Source organism: Trematomus bernacchii, unplaced genomic scaffold (assembly GCF_902827165.1).
Source record: "Trematomus bernacchii unplaced genomic scaffold, fTreBer1.1, whole genome shotgun sequence".
Taxonomy (NCBI): domain Eukaryota; kingdom Metazoa; phylum Chordata; class Actinopteri; order Perciformes; family Nototheniidae; genus Trematomus; species Trematomus bernacchii.
Genome location: NW_022987513.1, coordinates 1356819 through 1379392, shown reverse-complemented (window position 1 = coordinate 1379392; position 22574 = coordinate 1356819).

Genomic DNA, 22574 nt, shown 5'->3' with positions numbered 1-22574 from the left:
ACACAAACTTATTAAGATCTAAAGCTTTAGTGCGTTTTGATTCAATGCTGAATACAGCCAAACTTCTCTGTCATTGTAGACCGCAAATACCTCATTCCTTCCGTCTACTTGGGTCCGAATCTAGACTGCATATTTAAATGGACGTAGTGTCCGTGACGTCACCCATAGGATTCTGCAGAGTTGCCGAGAAGCCCTTAGTAGGCGGAGTCGGCCACTAACGTCTCGACAGTGAGGTCAGAGACTAATGGCGCGTTTCCACTACACGGCCTCGCTCGGCCTCGCTCGGTATGGCTAGGCCTCGTTAGGACTGGCTCACTTTATGGCGAATTTCCATTACAGTTTAGGAACTGGGGTAGTATCTATAGTAACGCAGTGTAGGCGGAGCCGTGACGTCATCTTCAATGAGAACCCCAGAAAAACAACACAGCCGTTAGCTGTTAGCACTCAGAGCTCACAGCTCCTCATATATGTTCAGAAACTAGACAAAAGTTAAACAAGTACACACCACAGACTGCCTGTGTCATGGCGAATACAGTCGCTGCATTATTTATGTCTGTATAGGCCGTTGTTGTGAGTGTGGACGGTCGGAGCATATACTGCGTTAGCTTAGCCAATCTCCATTTAGAAAACACGCATTTTAAAAGGTTTTTCGCCTGCCGTCTGTCTGCAGACTTGACAAAGCATTAATTCATGGTTTTTACTAACCGGTATCAGTATGTTGTTACTTCGGCATCATTTTGAAACGTGTATTACAATTAAATCACGGTCAAATATGTCCATCTTGTTGTAGTTGTAGCCCCCTTGCCAGCGATGCTCTCTCTAGTTTAGCATACTCAGCCCGACTCAGCCTCATTGTCTCTGGCCCTAGACCCACGATTTTATGAGGCCAGAAAAACTGTGAATTAGGACCCGCCGGCCGGTACTAGGCCAAGTGGAAACGCAACCAAAGACGGGCCGCTGACGTCACAGCCCTCTTAAACCGTGCTCCGCGCTGTAGTGGAAACGCGCCATACCTCCCGCCTGCTCTAGCCTGATCCAAATAAGGGCAAAGAGGCGGAGCCGAGGCGGAGCCGAGGCGGAGCCGAGGCGGGACCTGCTGCCAGCGAGCTGGAAGTTCCAGAGCTAGCTCAGGCTAACAAGCTAAGCTAAAGGAAACCTTTATACAAAAATACATAAAAAGTTATATGTTAGGTGTGTTGGGTTACAGACTGCTTAACAAGCAAAACATAGAACTTAAATTAGTGATGCAATGCTGAAATGTAAAAATGTGACAGTCAAAAAGTATAGGTGTTTTAATGCCATATTCACTTAAAGGTGGGGTAGGTGTAGGTAATTTTGGAGAAACCAGCTCGAGTGCGCTAGAATTTGAAAATACACAGCCGGAAAAAATCTGCCACTTCCTTACAGAGCCCCTCCTCCAACACACACCGAACGTGCACATGACCAATGAGGGCACGAGATAAGTTTGTGCACAGATGGAAGGCTGACAGGCAGGTAGGCCATCCAGTTATTTTAGCCGGGCCGGCTAAAATGATTGGTCGTGCTTTTTACAGTACTACGGCTTCCACAGATTACATTTTTTTATGGATTTTTTGTCAAAGCACTTAAGATATTCATTGCTATCGGGATGTTAAGAGCATTCCATGGAATATAACAAAAAGTGTATCTCGAGCCGGTTTCTCAAACTTACCTACCCCACCTTTAATAATGCATGAACAACTTTTACAAATATTTCTATATAGTCTGTGTTGGTAAATGTCATCTACGTTGCACATTTCCTGCTGAAATACATGCATACCAAGTTACTGCGTGGCACTTTGGTTTTGATAAAACAGTGTAGTTCCACTATATAAACGTTACATTCATAATCAAACGAGACAATCTGCAAGAGAATTCGCTATTTTTTGTTATTCTTAATGCTTGTCATTCACACGTTAATAAAATAAAATAAGTAGGCTACCGATACATAGCAGAACAATTGTGCCGATGTTCAGCTTAATAAACCTTGTTCAACATTATTTCTTTAGCTAATACTACAGCGGGCTGCAGGCGAACCAAGTCCGCGTTTCGCTGCATTCCTTGATCTCCAGTTATAACGCCGGACTCCGCCGCCACCCGGGATGCCGGCCGGAGCTGTACTGGAGCCCCCTGCGGCTCCAGTACATTGTTGGTTACTGTGAATATCTACAGTACATTGCTGGTTACTGTGATTATCTACAGTACATTGATGGTTACTGTGATTATCTACGGTACATTGATGGTTACTGTGATTATCTACGGTACATTGATGGTTACTGTGAATATCTACAGTACATTGTTGGTTACTGTGATTATCTACAGTACATTGATGGTTACTGTGATTATCTACGGTACATTGATGGTTACTGTGATTATCTACAGTTGGGACGTTACTACTGATATTTTAAAAGTGACTCCAGAGGTACTGTAATTTTTGGTTGGAAACACGGTATTATACTCTAAAATAATATACAGTAATTTACTGTGCACAAACACTGTAAATAACTGTGGATTTCACAGCCATTTTTTACAGTGCATCAGCAGACAGTGGCAGAGAGCACAAAGGTGACACATCTCCCAATCCACCGTGGATAACCTGGCTGGCTGACATCGAGGTTACACACACACAGAGATAAGCTGAGAATTGAGTGTGGCAGCTCTGGGAGGGCTGTATGTGGGGGGAAAGGCCTTTGGTCTTTTATATAAAAATAGTGAAGCTGATGTAAAATTTGGTTTCTACTTCTGAATTTGTGACCTGCATCTTTGCCTTTTGAAAAAATCCAGGCTCTTTTTTTGCAAGTACAAGTTGTTTATCTGCTGTGAGAAAAAATGCTATTCAGCCTTCTGTTGACATGCAGCAGGAAAGAACCAGGGTCTGACACACACACGGCGGTGGCTATGTATTTTTATACAGTATGTAAACAACTTTTTGTATTTTCATCTTCTCTCCCCTTCTTTCAGTTTGCTGTCTGGTTTCCTCTTCAATTCAGCTCTGAGGACAGTCTGTTCCAATTAAGCCTACATCATGAAATGAAGTGAAGAATTGGACAAAAACACAGTCTGTAAAACATGTGGGCCGTCCTTCAAAATGCCTGTCCACACTGAAACTCCTCAGATATTTAAGCTCTCTCTGCCAAAGCTTTCACGGCTTGTACAGAAATGTTTTTCATGACCGTCAGCCGAAATGGGCACAATTATTTGGCCATAGTGCAAATGGTATACAACCTTAGAAAACATGCAAATGGGGAACACATTTTTACCAACCTCACAACACAAAAGAGAAAAGGCTGTATATTTATGAATATATTATACACTTTTTTGCTGGTAGGCCACCTGTTTACTGAGGCAAAGTATTTGTTCAGGGAATAATTCAAGACAACCTTTGGAGCCTGTCACTGGAAACCCTCCATTGCTTCTACTGGTGGATGTCTGCTTACGACTTGAAACTCAACCTTGAATAGACCCAACTGCTCTTCCTATAGGACTTTCCCATCCTGACTATCAACACCTGCACCTCTGTTGTTTCCCTATCTCGGACGTCAAGTAGTTGTGTGACGCTTGACAACCAACCACATTCCTGTACTGACCCAGAAGGTGACCCAGGTCCTGGTCCAGGCTCTTGTGATCTCACACCTTGACTATTGCCACTCCCTCCTGGCTGCTCTACCTTCCATTGCCATCCAACCTCTGCCAGTGGCAGCCCAGATGTGCCTATAGACACTGGTACTGGCCTACCGTGCTTTGAATGGATCAGTCCCTTTTTAAAATGGCCAATCAGCTCGCTACTCCCTCACTGTGAGTGGGACCCAGGTACTACTCAACAAAAACACGTCTGTTTGCATGGCTCCAAAATGGTGGAACAAGCTCCCCATTGATATCAGGACAGCAGAAAGACAACACAATCTTCTGCAGTAGAGTGAAACCCAGCTGTTTTCACTGCACCTTAACCAACTAAAAAAGTGTACAAGATTCTTTCTATTCTAAGTTTGAATCCTGATGGTTGATTGTTGGTTGCTCCTGGAGGTATGTGTGAATATTAGCTTCCTTGAGCAGGGGACACCTTGCATGGCAGCCCCTGCCTCGGTGTGAATGTGCGTGTGAATGGGTGAATTCTATGTAAAAGCGCTTTGAAGAGTCGTAAAGACTAGATAAAGCGTTAATGCAGTCCTTTTTACCATTTAGGTCTTTGGATAAAAGCGTAGGCTAATAAAATGTAATATAATGAAGTGAAAGTGTACCCAAGTTCAAGGCAAGCTTTCAATAAAACACAAACATGTGTAGGCAATTTTATCTTATCCAGTGCACAATAATCCCTCCTGCCGTCATGCTTGGACTCATGCTGTGGTTTGTCCACATTAGCCTGTGCTCCGTTCACTTGGCTTCAGTTGGATGTAATACAAAGAGGCCGACTGGGCTTCAGAGCCTGTGGGGTTCTTGTTTTGACACACAGTAAATGTTTAACTTCACAGCAAGAACCTTAATTAAAAGTATCAAAGAACTATGTTATTATCCTTTTTTTTATTAAATAAAACTACAAAGCGAACCATTATTGCTTGGCTTCAAGACATGTTCAAGTGGACATAAAACCAAAGAGCATTTTTACCCACTAATATCTTTAGTCAAGATGCCAGATAGGATAAAAGGGTCATGTTGCAGCAAAAAGAACAGTATACCTTGGTGTGTGTGTGTGTGTGTGTGTGTGTGTGTGTGTGTGTGTGTGTGTGTGTGTGTGTGTGTGTGTGTATGTGTGTGTGTGTGTGTGTGTGTGTGTGTGTGTGTGTGTGTGTGTGTGTGTGTGTGTGTGTGTGTGTGTGTGTGTGTGTGTGTGTGTGTGTGTGTGTGTGTGTGTGTTCATGCACCAGAGTTCCCCTGTGACTACATGTATTCCTTCTGCATTTCTCAAATATACATATGTACAAAACAGACTATGGCTACTTTATAATACAACCAACTAAGGAGAACTTCAATTTCACACGCTGACCTCCTCCAGACAGCTGTGTACCCCTTTCCCACAATGCACTAAATACAAGCCCACACTGAATGGGCTTTGAGCTGCTGTCAGTTGGTGGCATTTTCAATGACGTACATTTATTTCACTCAATATAACTAAATAAAAGAATATGAAATGTATTTTATATGTCTTGTTTCATTTCACCACACACATTGAATTAATAGGAGTTCAAATTGTTATATTCAAATAAGTTTTCCTTTCACAATTTAAAGTTTGGGTGATTTATTGCAAACGGTAAGCCATTTTTTCCAATATGTCCCCTTTGAGGTGAAATCATTGGCATGCCGTGTAGCACAGTGTAGCCTAAGAGGGGCACAGAGGCTAGATCCCTTGGAGTTGGTAATTTAGTTAATAGAGTGGGTCTAAATAATTGTGAAAAGTAAATTGCTCTTTTAAAAGGTTATCGATACCCTGACACGAGACCACCTCTCAGGAATATAAAACTACACCTTGTTAAGTGATTGGACAGGCTCATTTCAGCAGCTATTTTCACCGCTGCACCTTTCATTATTTGATTTTCACCTCATCTTGGAAGCCACACTTTTAATGGATTGATTTTTTCCAGGCCAATTGGATTATAAAACCTCTACCAGAGAGTGGCAGTGGAGTGTCAGAGGAAAGGAGGGATGAAAGCAAAGTGTCAGCTTGGAGGTGGAGAGAGAACAATGAGGTAAACAATCAGGAATTCATGTGTCAAATCAGACTCTTCACGCTCTTACAGCTTCTGCATTCTCCCTCTACTCATTTGTTTAAAAACATCATTCCGGTCACAAGACAGGCAACCTACATCACTGATTGAACTTTAAAGGGGTCATTCTGCTCATATTCAGGTTATTTTATTTATGTAGTGTCTCTACTGGGACATGTCTCCATGCTTTAATGTTCAAAAAGCTCTTTATGTTTCTCTACTGCCTGTGCTGCAGCACCTCTTTTCACCCTCTGTCTGAAACCAGAGCCCAGTCTGCTCTGATTGGTTAGCTGGCTGGCTCTGTTGTGATTGGTCAACCGCTTAGGGATGTCCCGCCCCTTAGCCTATCACGTACAATGTGTTGGAGCGCTAGCAAATAGAAGCAAAAGTTTTACATATGATGTCATTATGTAACAGTAATAAACAAAGGAGACCCATGGAGGCGTAGGGGGGGAGAGTGTGGCAGAGGAAGTTAAGGATTTCAGCCTTTGCAGACCATTTACATGCACAAAAACCAATATAACACACAACACGAGAGGAAAACCCCCAAAATCATAATAAGGCACATTTCACATCCTGAGTTCAAATTACTTGCCTGATGTTTTCTAAGGCATCATATATTTGTATACACATTTGTACATTCTCCTTCCAATGAGTGTCCTGAGAGAGACATCAATGGTCTCAGCCATCATGAGAAGAGGTTTGGTCATTAGTCATAGATAAAGATACATTATATGCCAGATTTACTTCACTGTGTTTTTCTTTGACTGAGATTTTCTTTTTTCCCTCTGTGACACTGAGCATCACAATGTAATCAATTCTCTTTTCTGAGCCTGAGAAATCGAAAGAAAAGGCAATTACTGACAGAGAAAATATAAGGCTAAGGAATTGAACCCCAACTGTCGAAGAAGATGGATTGGTTTTCAGTTTGGTGAGTCAGGCAAGCTTTATATTTACTGTGTGGCTAAGGAAAATGAATCGCAAACATCATAAAGTCAGGGTTAGACTCATATAAAGCTGTTCTCTGCAGGGAATAATCCATGATGACGAGTGAAACCATCAATGAGCTCCATTTTCTCATTTACACAGTATGAAAGCAAGTGTTCATTGAACACCAGCTTATATTGGCTTTATAAACGTTTATGAATACTTTTATTATTTATTATCAGCACAGTAAAGGGACATTTTTGATTATCCTAAACAATTATCTTCATCCATGAAAAGATACAAATGTTGCTATTAACCTTTTTTTTAATCCTATTTTAAATCAGTTTTTCATTTAATCTTAAGAAAGATATCAAAACAGGGCCAATTATTTTCAGCTTTTGAGCAAAAAATGATATATATATCTTTGCAACCACCAGAGGCACCAACACAAGTCAACATGAACCCATTCACACACATATTCATACACTGGAAGCAGATGTTACCAAAGAGAGGGCCACCTTGTTCTGGAGAGATTGACATTCATTCTCTTACTGTGCCATTTTACATAAGGTCACATCTCCTCAATGACTACAGGGGCTGGAGATCTAACTACCGACCTTCTAAAATGGACAACCACTTCTGAGCCTAAGTTATTCAAAAATATTTAGAACTGTATCCAACCCCCAACCTTAGCTACTAGCTTACTAGCTAATATGCATGTACAACATTGAAGTGAGGCACTTAAGCAAAACATTTTTGGCCGACCCTAGGGGGGATCGTCCCCAATAAGATTTGTTTTTATTTCAAATCAAATCAAATCAAATCAAAGTTTATTTATAAAGCACATTTAAAAGCGATTTTTGGTCGGGCCAAAGTGCTGTACATGTAATAAAAACACATTACTACAATCACAATAAAAGACAATAAATTACAACAGATATATAAAAAACACAGGGAAAAGTCAGGAGTCGTGCTCCGCTCTGACTAACAAACAAACAACTACGTGATTTAACACGTAAACTAGGCATTCTGAGAAGAAAATAAAGTAAAAAAAGACAAGATTTACTTCAGGCAAACAAGCCAAACAACATTGCTGCAAGCATGTTTTTGGGTAATTTTTTACCAGTCAGTATAGTAGCGATGAATTATTATAAAGAGCACTGCTGTGCCCTGCTGATGCAAAGCGGGAGGAATGTTTGTTTTTACATTTTCTATTTAAAGTTAACCAACATGTCCAAATGGCACATCTTGGGTCCCCAGACATACACCCACCAAGTGTGAAAAGACAAACTGTTCTCAAGTACATTCTCTTGTGCAAAATAACCCAGTGTTCTTGTTTATTACATTTCTTTGTGCACACTATTTTTCAGAACATTTGTACCAAATTACACTTTTGAATAGTGGTGGGGACAAAATGAGCCATTTAAAAAAGTTCCTTGTGTCTCAGCCAGGCAATTCTTCTTCATCTAACTGTGGTTCATCCTCAGTGGTGTCTGTGGTTGTAAATATTTATATATTCAATTCAATTCAAGTTTATTTATATAGCCCAATATCACAAATCATATTTGTCTCAGAGGGCTTCACAAATCAACAAACACAATTGACAATGTAAAACAATGTAAAAACAACAAACATATCTTACAAGATAAATGTGAAAATACCAATGAAAAAGGAACATAACACAATGACACAAATACAGTTAGAGTACAATCATTAAAATTCCATAAAACGAAGGGTCCATGAGGATGTTTAAAAGGGGCTTTAAAACCAGTCCTAACTGTACTCTTAAATGTGTGTATATATTTATATATATCTTACAAACAGTAAAAACTGGTGGTACATAACAACTCATGAACATGTGTCCTTGCTACAGCAATACGAGTGTTACAGCCATGTGTAGTTATATTTCTTGAGACAATAAAATGTTATCATCTACTTAACATTTTAGTTAGCGAGAAATAAATTGCTTTGTAGACTACCATTTTGACAACTTGAGTTGCGCATTTTTGCCGTCCCCATTTTGATCATTTGAGTTTGCTGTCACCATATTTGGACGAGAGGGACCCAAAAGCCATTCATAGTTTTATTTTCAATTTCTTACTCCAAATCGGACCATCGTTTACAAAATGAAAACTGTTTTGAAGAAGACTTGAAACTGTTTTGAAGAAGACTTGAAATTAGAAAGACATTTACTTAAAGGTCCCATGTCATGCTTCTCTGGTTATTACCCGTCCCCTTGTGTGTTATGTAGCTTTTTCTGCATGTAAACGGTCTGCAGAGTCACAAACCCTCAAAGTACACCCTGTAGCGAGTAAAACTCTAACACAGAAAAGACCTGTCTATGCTGCCCCAAAACGTCTCGTTGGAGATTTCTCATTTTCCATTGTTTTCTTCCTGGGTTCTGTGACATGTGAACACCCAAATCAACAACAAATGACCGGATTGGCCCAAATGGACCAATCTGCGGAGCACCTCACACACCAGGATCCCTTGGCTAACTAACAGGGAGTCCCCATTGACTTGCATAGAGCTCCCTGAACGCTGGTAATAGACGAGTTGGGATCGCAGAGAAATGCTCTCCGTAGAGCCATTCTCACAGCGTTATAAACCTTTTTCTTACTCAATATCAAGCCACACTTATTGTTTTTACTTCGGCTGTGAGTGTTTGTGTGTGCTCAGGATGAGTTTCGCTTGTTCTCGCTGTATCGCCGACCCCGAAACCTGTCCGCTCCTCGCAGCAGATCGCAGCAGCAGCCTCGCAATGTCCCGACCAATCAGAGCACACTGGGCTCACAGGGAGGGGGGGCAGGAGCTCCAACAAGCCGTTTAGGACAGAGAGTGAATACACATACTATACAGAGATGCTGTATAAGAAACCAATGTGAGTTTGGAAAACTGCACAATATAAATCTATTCTAGTATACCTCAACAATGGAATTATGATCAGTAGAAATGGCCATGTCATGGGACCTTTAAGAAAATATGGTTTATAGACTTCTAATCAGATTTCTTGTTGCAACCAATGGGGATGGTAGTAGTAATGGCACGTTTAAAGGTGCAATGTGTAGTTCTATGTCATCTGTTTAAACAAAATAAGGGTAATTATTGTACCTCTACTACTGGGTCAATACAATTTGAAATAATACATTATTTAAAAGTTATTGAAATAGCCTGATGTAGTTTGTTATCCTATGATTGTAGTTTAGTTTTAGTTGTAAGGCATATTTATTTCATTTTCAGTCATAGAGTATTATAATGTATTCTTATATTGTGTATTGTATTCTCACAGAAAGGAACTTATTATAATACCAATGATTGTCTGTTAATCTAAAAAGGCAAACAACAGGGATATAAAACAATTCCACAATCTTAAATATGTAATGTCTTTGTTAATCCTTACTGTAGGCCTTTTTAAACCAGTAAGACCCCTTAACACCTTCAAGTAATATTATATTTGACCTATTTTTAATTAACATTCTCTGGCATTTACAATCGGGTTTAAGAGCTTGTTAGAGAAAAGCAGCAGTAATCTCCCTCTGGCTGATTTGATGTCTTTGTTTGTTGGATGTTCGCTTAGTGACAGTCTTTGTCTTTGACATTGTGAGAGAATGCCTTTGCACAAAAAGCTGTGGCCACTCTTCACAGTGTGACTCCAGGACCATTTGCCTCCAGCGCTGCAGTCACTTAGCTCACCATATATCACTCAGAAATGAGCTTGGCCTGCTGTCATTACATTGAACTCCTTAAAGGTAATCAATCTGAGAGAGCTGGGTGTTTGCTGCAGGAGAGACATTTAGAAAGGTGGAACTGGAACAGTGCAGATGGATGCCAAAGTCGGTGTTCTGTGGGAGGCTGCAAAGCAAGAGCTGTATTCTTCTTAGCAGGACACCATTACAGTTCTCATCTCAGGTCACATGGAAGAATACAGAGAATACAAAGCAATATTTGGCTATACTGTAGGACAGCACAGAAGGCAGGATAAGACTGGGAGAGATGAGCCCACTGTGAGATTTGGAATGAAAACCACCCAAACATGCACTCAGTGTGCACAGCTCCATCTTCAACACCTCTCCGTCTCACGTCTTTGAAGCTGGCAGGTGGAACGGCAGCTTCAGCAGCAGTGTTGCTTTCACTGCCATCGCTTTATGGAAGAAATCTTTTGATGTTAGTGAGCAGAGTCATTGTAAAAACAATATTTAAAAGAAATGGAAAGCTTTCATAATGCTCAAAATGTGGGTGTTTACAGTATTTAGTCCAGCAATATTTATCTATTTACTGTATTTATATATTTTGCTATCAACTATTCAGCATGCGTTTTATCATCACAGTTCAAGACCAGTCAAACATTTCCTGGCAACGAGGTCTGCTATTACCACCAGATTTATGGTTTCTAGTCTCATATCACAAGATGATCAACTTCAAACTCAAAATGCACATCCAAAAAAGAAAGACCTGCCACTGAAAACAACAACACTCATACATGGGACCAGAGTGAGCCCAGTGCCATGGCTCTGATGGATGAAAAGCCACCCACTGTGGGCATTGGTAGTAACAGGTAATGTGCCCCTTTGCCTATCTCTTTAAAAGCACCCAGGAGAGCAGATGAGATACGTTTTCCAGCAGTCTTTGTATTCCAATAAGTAAGAGTAATTCCATTGAAGGAAGGACCTCTGATAGTGCCAAGAGCAACAGTGGATGGTGAGTCATGTTACCCTTGCATGACAAGTCATTCTTCAAGCTTGGTTGAAGAGAAAGAATGATGAATAGATGAAAGGACTTCTCTTAGATGAGTGCCTGCAGTAACGGTCTCCAGTGTAAGAAAATGTAATTCTCAATATTGTTTTTTTTTTTAATCATGCCTGATCTTTGATGTAATCAATGCAAAATCAGAGCAGACCTTCACCTGTGGAGCTCAGTAGCACCCAGTGTGTGCATCGGCTGATTCATTGAAATCCATTGGAGTCTATTGGAGTAAAGAAAAGCTGTAACCAAAAATCACAGGCTGATTACAAAACTGTTATAATATCCAGCTTGAACCCTAAAAAAAACCCTACTACTTTCAATTCAAAGTCAATTTATTGTCAATTCCTCTATTTGTGTGATACAGGCAGGGGGGTAGAAATTCAGTTTCTCACCATCCCGGGAAATAACATATATACAAAAATATATACATATATATATATATATACACACAATACATACATACACACCTTTATAAGATACATACACAGAAAATAAATACTGCCTGGAGTGCAGAGATGTACGTGTAACACGCTGTAAGACCACAGAGATAGTGTTCAATATTTTGATTCCTTATTTAACAATCTAACATTTACTCCATCTGTTGATACAAATTGTAATCCAGATGGAATGATAATCTTTCTCTTTTAAAAAATTGCTGTTACATTTTAGTGGTTGTTACGAACCCACTAGGGATGAGTAAGATAACACTGTAACACATCAGGCATGATTAAAAAAAAAAACAATATTGAGAATTACATTTTCTTACACTGGAGACCGTTACTGCAGGCACTCATCTAAGAGAAGTCCTTTCATCTATTCATCATTCTTTCTCTTCAACCAAGCTTGAAGAATGACTTGTCATTCAAGGGTAACATGACTCACCATCCACTGTTGCTCTTGGCACTATCAGAGGTCCTTCCTTCAATGGAATTACTCTGGATGGTCGTAATCTCACTAAAATCCCACTGGTGTTAGTTATTATCCTTCAGTTTAACTAATCCTGTAGCAGTAACAAAAATGACTTTATTTCATCAAAGAAATCAAAGTCCGAGCAGACCCCCGGATCATACTGTTGAACAACAGTTCTATTAGCCTTTTTACATCCTTGTTTCTCATTGGTTGACCTTGGTGAAGGACAATGTTTCCCCTCCACCATTTTTTATGTTGTCATCCTTCTTTTACTTTTCACCGTACTCCATGATTTCCTTGCGTTTCCTACACGTGCCCCTGGTCACGTTGTCACTATGGTCATGGTATCACTACCTTGACCTCATTAGTTCTCTGCCATGTGAGAGGGGAGTTCTACTGTTGTCCACTTTTCTATCGTAACCTCGTACCATTAACTTCCGAGAATGAGAAGGACAGTTTTACCTAAATCCACTAAAGTGGCCTTCCGTTCAACCTTGACACTCTTAGTTCCACAGTTTGTTAGGACTTGTTTTGTTTTGTTTAAACCTACAGTAGTTAGCAAACAATCTTCTCTTAACATTGGACACCACTTCACATCACATTGGATCACATTCTGATTACTTACTACTACAATGTATAACAGTATACTTCATGCATATCCTACTACAACAAGCTCCATCTCAGCAGTTCTCCGACAAAAGTTGGAAGGAAGAGAACCGATGCTGACTCGAGGATATGTTCCAATAACATCCAATCATCTGCTTGCACAGCAAAGAATATCAATCAGTTTGCATTGTGTTTGGGCTGAATGCACCAAAATCAGTCCTCTAATGGCCTGCAACGTTCCAGTAATGATTCATTGGATTGGCTGTGTATCATCTCAGTGTTTCTAACGCAAGGCTGGAATCAGAATACTGATTAAAAACACCTCGTTAACCCCACACACTCCGGCCGCGGCCCCATCAGGTATATCATCTGGTGTTCAGAAGGAAAACCTGCAGTCAGAAACAGCTCATTGTGAGGACAAATAAACACCACAGCCACTCAAGTGTAAATGGAGTAGCCTGCAAGAAGGATTTCAATTATTCACAGTGTATATTCGATGAGTCCGATATTTTCTTAGTTTCTCACACAAAAACAGTTAAAAATGTAATATCTGTAAAAAGCAGATCCCAAACCAGGTGGCTCTGTCTGGTATTGACAGTATGAACTGTGGTAATAAATGATCAATTGAAAGAATATGAAATTCATCTGTTATTATTTAAAAAAAGTTAAAGCATTGAAACATAAAACAACATTTCCAGTTAAACAATATATTATAAATATTAGAAAAACAAGATCCCCAAACATAAAAATATTCTGCTATCATGTGTTGTGCACCTATTGTTGGTACCCTACTGCCTGATATACTTAATGAAAGGCAAGTTTTCCTATAACATCTCTGAGCAAAGGACAAATTATTGTTACTAAATATCTTGTATTTTCTTTTCTTTTGTTTTATTAAGGTTACATTGTTCTGTTGTCTCACACTTCAGTAAAACAAATATTATTGATATTTACTGTAATGATGTGATAATAACATTAGGAACAGGTGATTAGTCGGAATACATTTGAAGGTAATCCTGGCTGACATTAAAGCAATTTAAAGAGGTCAAAGAACGCTAGCTCTATAGACTGTTTAATGGTCATGTCAGAACATGTTCATTTATTTACCAATAACAAGTGCACACACACACCAATGTTTAATTGAATGCAGCATGAACATCTGTGTGTTGAAGAAGATGAAAGGTTGGAGAAGCCGCAGTATCTGAAGTGATACAGATGCACAGTTGGAGTCCTGAAGATGAATAAGGAGCAGCCTCTTCATGTATAAGTCAGACTGTGTGACACGTAAACACTGGAGGCTGTTTCTGCAGCAGAGGCACACTGTGGAGGATAGTGATGCAAGGATGAGCGAGCAAAGGCCTCACAGAGAGAGATATAACATCATGCTTCAAAACATGTCCTTCAGCTCTCCTCCCGAGAGGTCAGGGTGTGACTCTGAAAGCCAAACAGGTCTCACTGTCATCACTACAAAAAGAAAGGCTGTTTGAAGTCTCTGGGGGAGAAAATGTGTCATACAGACTGTCTGAAGTGAATATTGTGTAAGTCAAGTTTGACTTTACTGCTTCTCAAAGTATATAGAGTGGCGCAGTGATGATGAATTATTGCAGGCCGACCCAGAAGTTGGGATTGCAACACCACTCTGTGATTGTGAAAGCGTTAATGCAATCGCCAGAGGTCGAAAAAGCTATTGTTAGGCAATAAATAAACGACATCACGGTTGCATGTCTGCGTATCATCACCGCTAAGCTAAAGGTAGCTAATGGTTAATGTACTGACATATACTAGTCTCATTTAGACACTTGTTAGCAACCACTGTTTTTATAAAACATAGAAGCTTTGGATATTCAACAGTGGGCTATTTAATGACTTTTTTTGTCACATAGAACCAAACCTGGACATTTCTTCAGCTTGTGTTAACCACAGACCTTATTTCAGGCGTCTAACCACAAAGAACTTCCGAAAACCATTGACTTGAGACAAGGGAACAAGAAGTAGAAAACTGCTATGTCATTTCTGGGTTTTATGACTAATTCCTGCATCACTGAGGGATGCCCCCACACAGCTCTCAACATGGCGACGCTGGCTAAACTAGCGACTATCAGCTAACGGTGTTAACAGAGGGAACAACAGTTTAAACAACGGCAACAATGCTGACAAATCTAACCTGCGAGGAACCAGAGGGTGGGCTTTGCGTTACCCACTCTATGAGCACATATAACAGCAGCGGCCATCAGCTCACAAAGCACAGAGAAGCGACCAACCACCAATGGGTCACTACAGTATGTCGCCCTTCGGATTCATGTCTTGTGGCCAAACTCGTAAAACTTTTGTCATGGACCCTGTGTGCTCTTTTTTGTGTATGTGCGTGTATGCTTGTGTGTGTGGATACATGTCCGCCCGTGGTTGCAGTAGTCAGATGAACAAAGGCAGTACAAACAAATCTTATATATTTTACTCACAAGTGGAATAACTATTGGACGAATATTGGATTGATGATTTAAATCACAGTTTATGACATCCAGAAGAGTCCTTAATCCATGCAACATTTACATACTGCAAACTTTGTATTATGGTTAACGGTTTCATAGTTAGAAAATACTACCTTAAATAGTTATAGCGACTGACAGTCACACATTGGGTGTTGTTCTTTTTCTTGTTGTTATTGTATGTACCTACTGGGTATCAATATGCAAACTGAGCGAAACAGATTCACACAGAACATGACGTCCATAAGAGACATGTTAACAGGATTTTATTTAGCTGTTGCCTCTCCATCTGATAGACAAAGGGGATGGAAGTTTACATTTGTGGTTGCTTACAGATGGTTGCTGCCTTCTCTATAGCGTTAACTGCCTGACCTTTATTTGAAAGTCCCTCTGAGCCACTTACAGTGAGCTTGCTCATAGTCAATCTCTTTATTGTTCGTTGACCTTGAGCAAGCAAATTATAAGAGCTGGTTTATCAAAGGCCATTTTTGGCAGAGACACATGAGGACAAAAATGACTCTTATTTAACCTAAAACTCGCAGGTTAAATCTCCAAAATAAACCCTCCAAGGTGGTGATTTGTCTGGCGAAAAATGTTTTATGATCGTCCAAATGTCCACTACACTTAATCTAATCCCCACACTTCCTTTTCTGATGTCGAGGAATGTTAATCTATCAGAGGCTAAACATGCTCCAGTGATAACAGCCATAAGAAAACAAGTCAAACCAAAAATGTAGCAATGTTCATGAGGGTCTTTAGAGGCAGGTTACACAGCTCTGGCTAATTTCCCCCAACGTTGCCTACCTCTGCTTTAATACACCAGCATACTTTTAGCATGCTAGCAGTGTTGGCTCTCGGTATGATTATGTCTGTCTGTCACTTGGTCAGTAAGTCGGTCAGTCCTCCACTTTTCTTTATTCCAGAATGACACCTTGTTTTGGATTGGAATGTACTTTGGTACACACATGCATGCCCCTGTGAGGATGAAGCCTACTTACTCAGGTGATTCTATAGTGCCTCCATGCTGCTAGTAAATGAGTCCGATAGAAGAGCAATGTCTGTTCCTTTAACAATGACTCATTCCAAGTGAAAGAAAAGGAGAGCTCTTGGCAGAAAGAATAACACCATGAAGAGATGACTGAAGGTAACCACCTGCATGAAGAAGTTGCCGATGCAATAAAATAAACATATTCATAAAGCCTGCTTTCTGACACTTTCTGTCTGCGGCAGGGATGTTTTTTCAAAAGACTTTGCAAGGTTTTAAAATGCAAAGCTGTGGAAATCCTGACAGTGAAGGAAGGTCAAAACCAGAACAGAAAGCAGCAGCTGTACTGGGTTAGAGAGGAATATTGCTAACAGTGACTGCAGAGGGCAAGTATTGATGGAGAGTGACAGAATTCCACTTCTTAGTCGGGATTTTCAGGTCAGCTGTTTTGAGAAAAAGCAGTATGAATCATTTAAGGGGAGATTCCCTAATCCAGGTTTGTGTGGTTCTAGTTAAAGATCATTTGAATGAGCCATTGTTCAGACATATTCACAAGTTGAGTCATCTCACATTTATGTTCACAGCTCAGACTGTATCACCACAGATGGCAAAACTGCGCCGTTCCCAGAAACTCAAAGTAATAATAAAATGGCTCAGACTTTTACATACACTGTTTTACCTATAAAAATCATTCTTATGTAATGTATATATCATGTGCCATGCCAGGAAGGAGTATAAGAAGCGACACAATCCAAACAGAAAAGAGGTTAAGTTAAAAAAAAGGAAAAAGTTGAAGAATAAAAAAAGAACTTTTCGTAGAAATGTGATCAGAATCAGAATCTGTGTTATTACCAAGGTTTACACACGGAATTTGCTGTGTATATGTGCTGCATACAAAGACACATAAAGAAGAAAAACTAAATAAAATAAAATGTTTACAGTTATAACAGCCATTTAAAAACAAAATGTTTTAAGACTATTCTAACAAATTAAAATTAAAGACAATATTTATTATATTAAATATGAAAAATACTATATACTTTATTCAAAGTGGAGAGCTGGGCTGATTTAAAAGAGGTAGTTTGGAGAAGTAATGTGCAACATGTGCAGGATTTACCATTTTAAATACATACATAAACTATAAACTGATATAATAGTAAATCCCTGCATGTGTCCACAATTTACATTTTCAAGGAAAAGCTCTTAACTATTCATCCTGTGTTCAGTTTGTGTCTCAGGTTTAAGAAGTTGAACCAGGGACTTCATGATCCCATGCCTGTTTCTTTCAAATCTGACTTTCCTCTTCTCTCTAATGACAAAAAGGACAAATGACAATACTGTGGAGAGGAGAAGGAATAAAGGATGAGAGACTGACTGAGGCATTGTGCTGCATGGAGACAGCAGCAAGTGTTTCTGTCTTGTCTGAGCTGATCAATGTCTGTGAGGCAGCAGAAAGGCAGAGGCGGGACAGATGAGCTGTGCTGTCTGGACTGCTGACTGACAGCTCCAGCACCTCCTATCCACAATTGTCTGAGTGCAAACTGACCTAAAGGGATGAAAAAGGTTACATTAACTGCATTGTTGTGGACAGATTGGCTCCGTCCTCTGAAAAAGCCTGTGGGTGGTGAACAGAGGGATGGATCAGGATGGATCAGGATGGAGGAAGCTCCCTTTTGTGTGACTTACACAAGGCATACACTACAGCTGAGGCCAATGCTGATTGGAATAATCACAGGAGTGTTAAGCTCTTTATAAACTGGATGTGAAACAAACTTACAGAAAGGCCCGTGTGACAACTGTGTCAAAACTCACGGACAAAACCCAGAAGCTCAACAAAGGCAAGTGCAAAACATCTCTTTACTTACAAAAATGGAGCAAAGATACAAAAATCCAGTCAGGCCAACAAAGTGTTAAAACACGGGTTGAACACAGGTACCGGCACGCTTAGGTACACAAATGCTGAAGAGCTAAGGCACATGGCACAAAGACAATCTGGAATCAAACTGGGTCAACTTTTCCCGATTGACTTACATTGGAAAAGAGACGTCTGTAAAAAATACCAAGCCTAGACTAAAGGTTTATCAGTAAGCTCAGGGATCTACTGTAAGGTCACCAGCGCCCTCTGTGACAGGATCCTGAACACAACCCCATCACCATCAACGGGACTACGGTGAAGAGAGACAGCAGATTAGGCTTCCTCGGGATTCACACCAACACGAAGACTGCTCGACAGAGGCTCTTCTTCCTCTGGAGGCTGCAGAGGTTCAACATGGACTCCAGGATACTCTGCCTCTTCTACAGGTGCACCATGGAGAGTATCCTGACCGTATGCATCGGACCCCGGTATGGCAGTTGCATCACCCTCGACCATTAAGGTCTACTAGACTCAAGGACAGTTTTATCCAACAGGCCATAATAAATACAACTATGTGTTAAGACCATAATGTTCCATATCTCAATCACTAGTACTGACCTACTGTGCTGTGAATGGATCAGGCCCTTACATCCAGGACATACATCCTACATTCCAGCATGTGCACTTTGACCGGCCAATCGGATCGCTACTCCCTCACTGGGAGTAAGACCCAGGTGCCCCTCAGTAAAGACACCCCTGTTTCCTGTCCCCAGACTGGAAACCCACCTGCTTCCACTTCACCTTTGGACATAAAAAAAGAAATGTCCTTTCTGTATGTAGAACTTAGAGATGTTTGTCTTAGTTGAAGCCATTGCAATAGTACTAACAATGGTTTGGCTTATTTAAAGCGAATGTGCTTGCAGGATTCAAGCTTTTTTTCAGATTGTTTCTTCATGGTTGAATCCACTTACTGTGCGTCGCTTCGGATAAAAGCCTTAGCCAAATGTCATGTAATGTAACAGTTATACAGTATAATATATATTTACACCTGCACATCTGTTCACACAACATTTGCATGTACACATTACCATATTACACTATATTATTTCATAACTAATATTATGAATGATGTCTATATTTGACTTATTCCTGTATTTTATTATTGTTATTATTGTTCCTGTGCTATTTTATTTCTTCTTGCACTATTTTATTCATTGTTATGTCTGAGTACTGCATACTGTATGTTGCAGCGACGTGCAGTCAGTGGAGGCAGGGGAGGCAGAGCCTCACCTGTCATCAGTGGCGGCGTCAGGGTATGGCTGGGGTAGGCTACAGCCATACCAAGAAATGGCTTAGCCCCACCTTAGCCCCACCATGAAAAGTAATGCAAATTCAATTAAATAATAAGCAAAATGCTAAATGTTGAGAACACGGATTGCGAAAATATACGGGTCGTGTCCACAGCACACAAACTGATCCTGCTGTAACAACAAGTGCACGTTACTGATGCAATATGGTTGAGACCATTCGGGTTTATGCTAGAAGAGGGGTGCAAGGAATAGTCTAAGTAGTGGGGGAGTTTTATACACTAAAGGTGTGGAAATTCTCTGGCGTTATAATATCAGCGCGGCCGCGGTCAGATCAAAATGCCTCCGAATGCAATTTCAATAGACCTACAGCCAATCAGAGCAACGCAACGTTGGATCTGCGTCATGCCTTATTGATTGAGATCAATCGAAACCGCCATTCAGTATCCCCATTGGATCTTCAACGTGTACTATCATACGTCACGTTCACAGTGATCCCTTTTTATTTACTTCAAGACAAATGTGCCGTTTTATTTCATACAGTTCCATTTTGATTGAGACAGGGAAATAATCTAAACCTCACGCATGGCGTTTCACTGTCAAGGGGGGCGATATAGCGTGTATGTAATTACATTGCAAATACTGACTTGCGCACCACCACTGTATGGGTTAGCCCTACCATAGATTACCCAACAAAAATGCTCTGGCGCCGCCACTGCCTGTCATACTCCAATGTAACGGAAAAACAACTAAAGAAAAACGAAATAGTAATAATAATAAAATGTCTCCACTGATCTGTGTTGTAAGTGTGATTTATGTATGATTCTAATCGCTTTTTATAGTCAAAATCATCAAATTTGCCGAGCTCCGCTACGGGAGCGATGACAAGTGAGGCAGGCTGTGCTCTGCCTCTCGTAAGCCCACAGTAACTTGCTGGAGCACGGGCACTAATTTAGCGCGGGCACTTATTTTGCGAGTGCGCTCAAGCCAGTTACTGTGGGGTGAGGTGAGGCACAGATGAGATCTGCCTCACCTCAGAATGCGTCACCCCACAGAAACTGGCTGGAAAGCGGGCCCTAAGCGCATGCCTGTTACCATCTCACTGTAGGTCACCAATGTAATGTATGTAGATCCCTTTATTACATTTATCCTCGCCATCCATAGTCTCTAAATAACTTATTTCACGTATATATGATATTTAGGCTCGCTGGTCTCAACGGCAATGAAAATGCACCAGGGGAGGCAGCCATAACCTCTGCCGCACTGAAGGGGGCGCACGTGAGCCCACAGGTTCTTGTTGCTACTGTAATTCTACGCAGAGACGGTAGACGTAACAACAAACTAGACTTTTGAAACTACAGGAAGATAAGGAGGACTTTTACAAAAAAGTAATAGAGATTGTTGTCCAGAAGGATAGCATGGACTTCATCTTCAAGTCAAGGTAAGACCACATTTGTAATGAAAATGGGATCCTACTAAGAAAGAACAATCCAATATTTAGATTTTGGGTATCCTTTTGTTGAACGGTCTGTTTAAAATGAATCGAAGCATCAGACTAAAAAAGCTTTTGAAAATAACCGAATATTTCGATTAAGGTCAAAATATAATATTTGTAAATCTGACTCTGCCTGACTGACTCTGCCTCACCAGCCATGAACCTCACCGCACGTCACTGGTATGTTGAATTGTTGGAGGATCCTTGGTTTTCTGCTGTTTGGACAATACACCTTTCTATCTTGAATCTATACAGACATTCAACGACAGTGGAACTAGAAGATATCCTGAAAGATACACAGGATGATGTTATTTGAACAGCTATTGCATTAGGTTGTTCATTTTAATATTCACTTCTATTTTTATCGAAAGTACAAGTGAATGAAGTGTTCCTCTCTTGTCATTCTCAGGTTCCTAAAATATTGAAGCCAATTACGTTTTACATTTAAGGGTTCTACACTAAATTGAGATTGTAGATGCTTATTTTATTCATTGTGCCCTTCATTTAACACACGAGTAGAGGTGATAGAAGAACTCAGGTAGCAATACCATGATCTGAAAATACCCTATCACAAGTAAAAGTTCTGAATGCAAAATAATACTTTTGTAAACGAACATAAATATCATCATCTAAATATACTAACAGTATCAAAAGTAAAAGTACTCTATATGCAGAATGACTCTTTTCACAATATTATATGTTCATATAATATCATATTATCCTATTTTAATCAATATCGGGGCATTACATGTTGTATTTGTCAATGTGAAGCCAATTTTAGATACTTTTAAAAATACTGGTTTGTATTTTTGTATGATATAGTACAGCACTGCATCATATATCACAGGTTTTTATATGTCAAAAGTAAGTAGTAACTATGAGTGTAAATGAATGTAATCGAGTATAAAGTAGGCTACAATAATTGCCAATGAAATGTGGAGTAGAAGTATAAAATAGCATAACATGGGAATTCTCAAGTAAAGTGAAATTATGTCTGTAAGTATTGTACTTGGGCAAAGGGTTATATGTAGGCGGCCTACAGTATGTGAATGCTGTAATTATCCATGACGCAGCGCTTTGTTATGCGCCGTTGCTCCCTCTTGTTGATTGCAGGCGCGCGCAGATGTGGCGCTGTTCGTGGTGCTGAAACGCTGGGACATCGGTGGACTGATGGATTATTCATGACTCATGGCGAATTCCGAACATTCAGTATTTGGACGCACCGATGTGCAGAGCTGAATCCAGTAAACAACTCTATATGAGGACAATACATCGGTCAATGAGACACATGGTTGGAGAGCTCTGGATCTCCAACGTATCTGCTGCAGGATAACAACTTGTGCTTCGCTTACCAAAAACGCACAAAACCAAACGTCCTTCAAATGGCTGATGGCTGATTTACTGCTGTTGTTATACCCCGAGACAAATGTGGTGTCAGTGAGATGCAGTTTGCATGCTGCTCGGGTATTTCTGAAGTGCAACATCGTGGTGTAGCGGGGGGGGTTGCATGGCGACATGATGCATATAAAGCCGTGTGTCGTTAG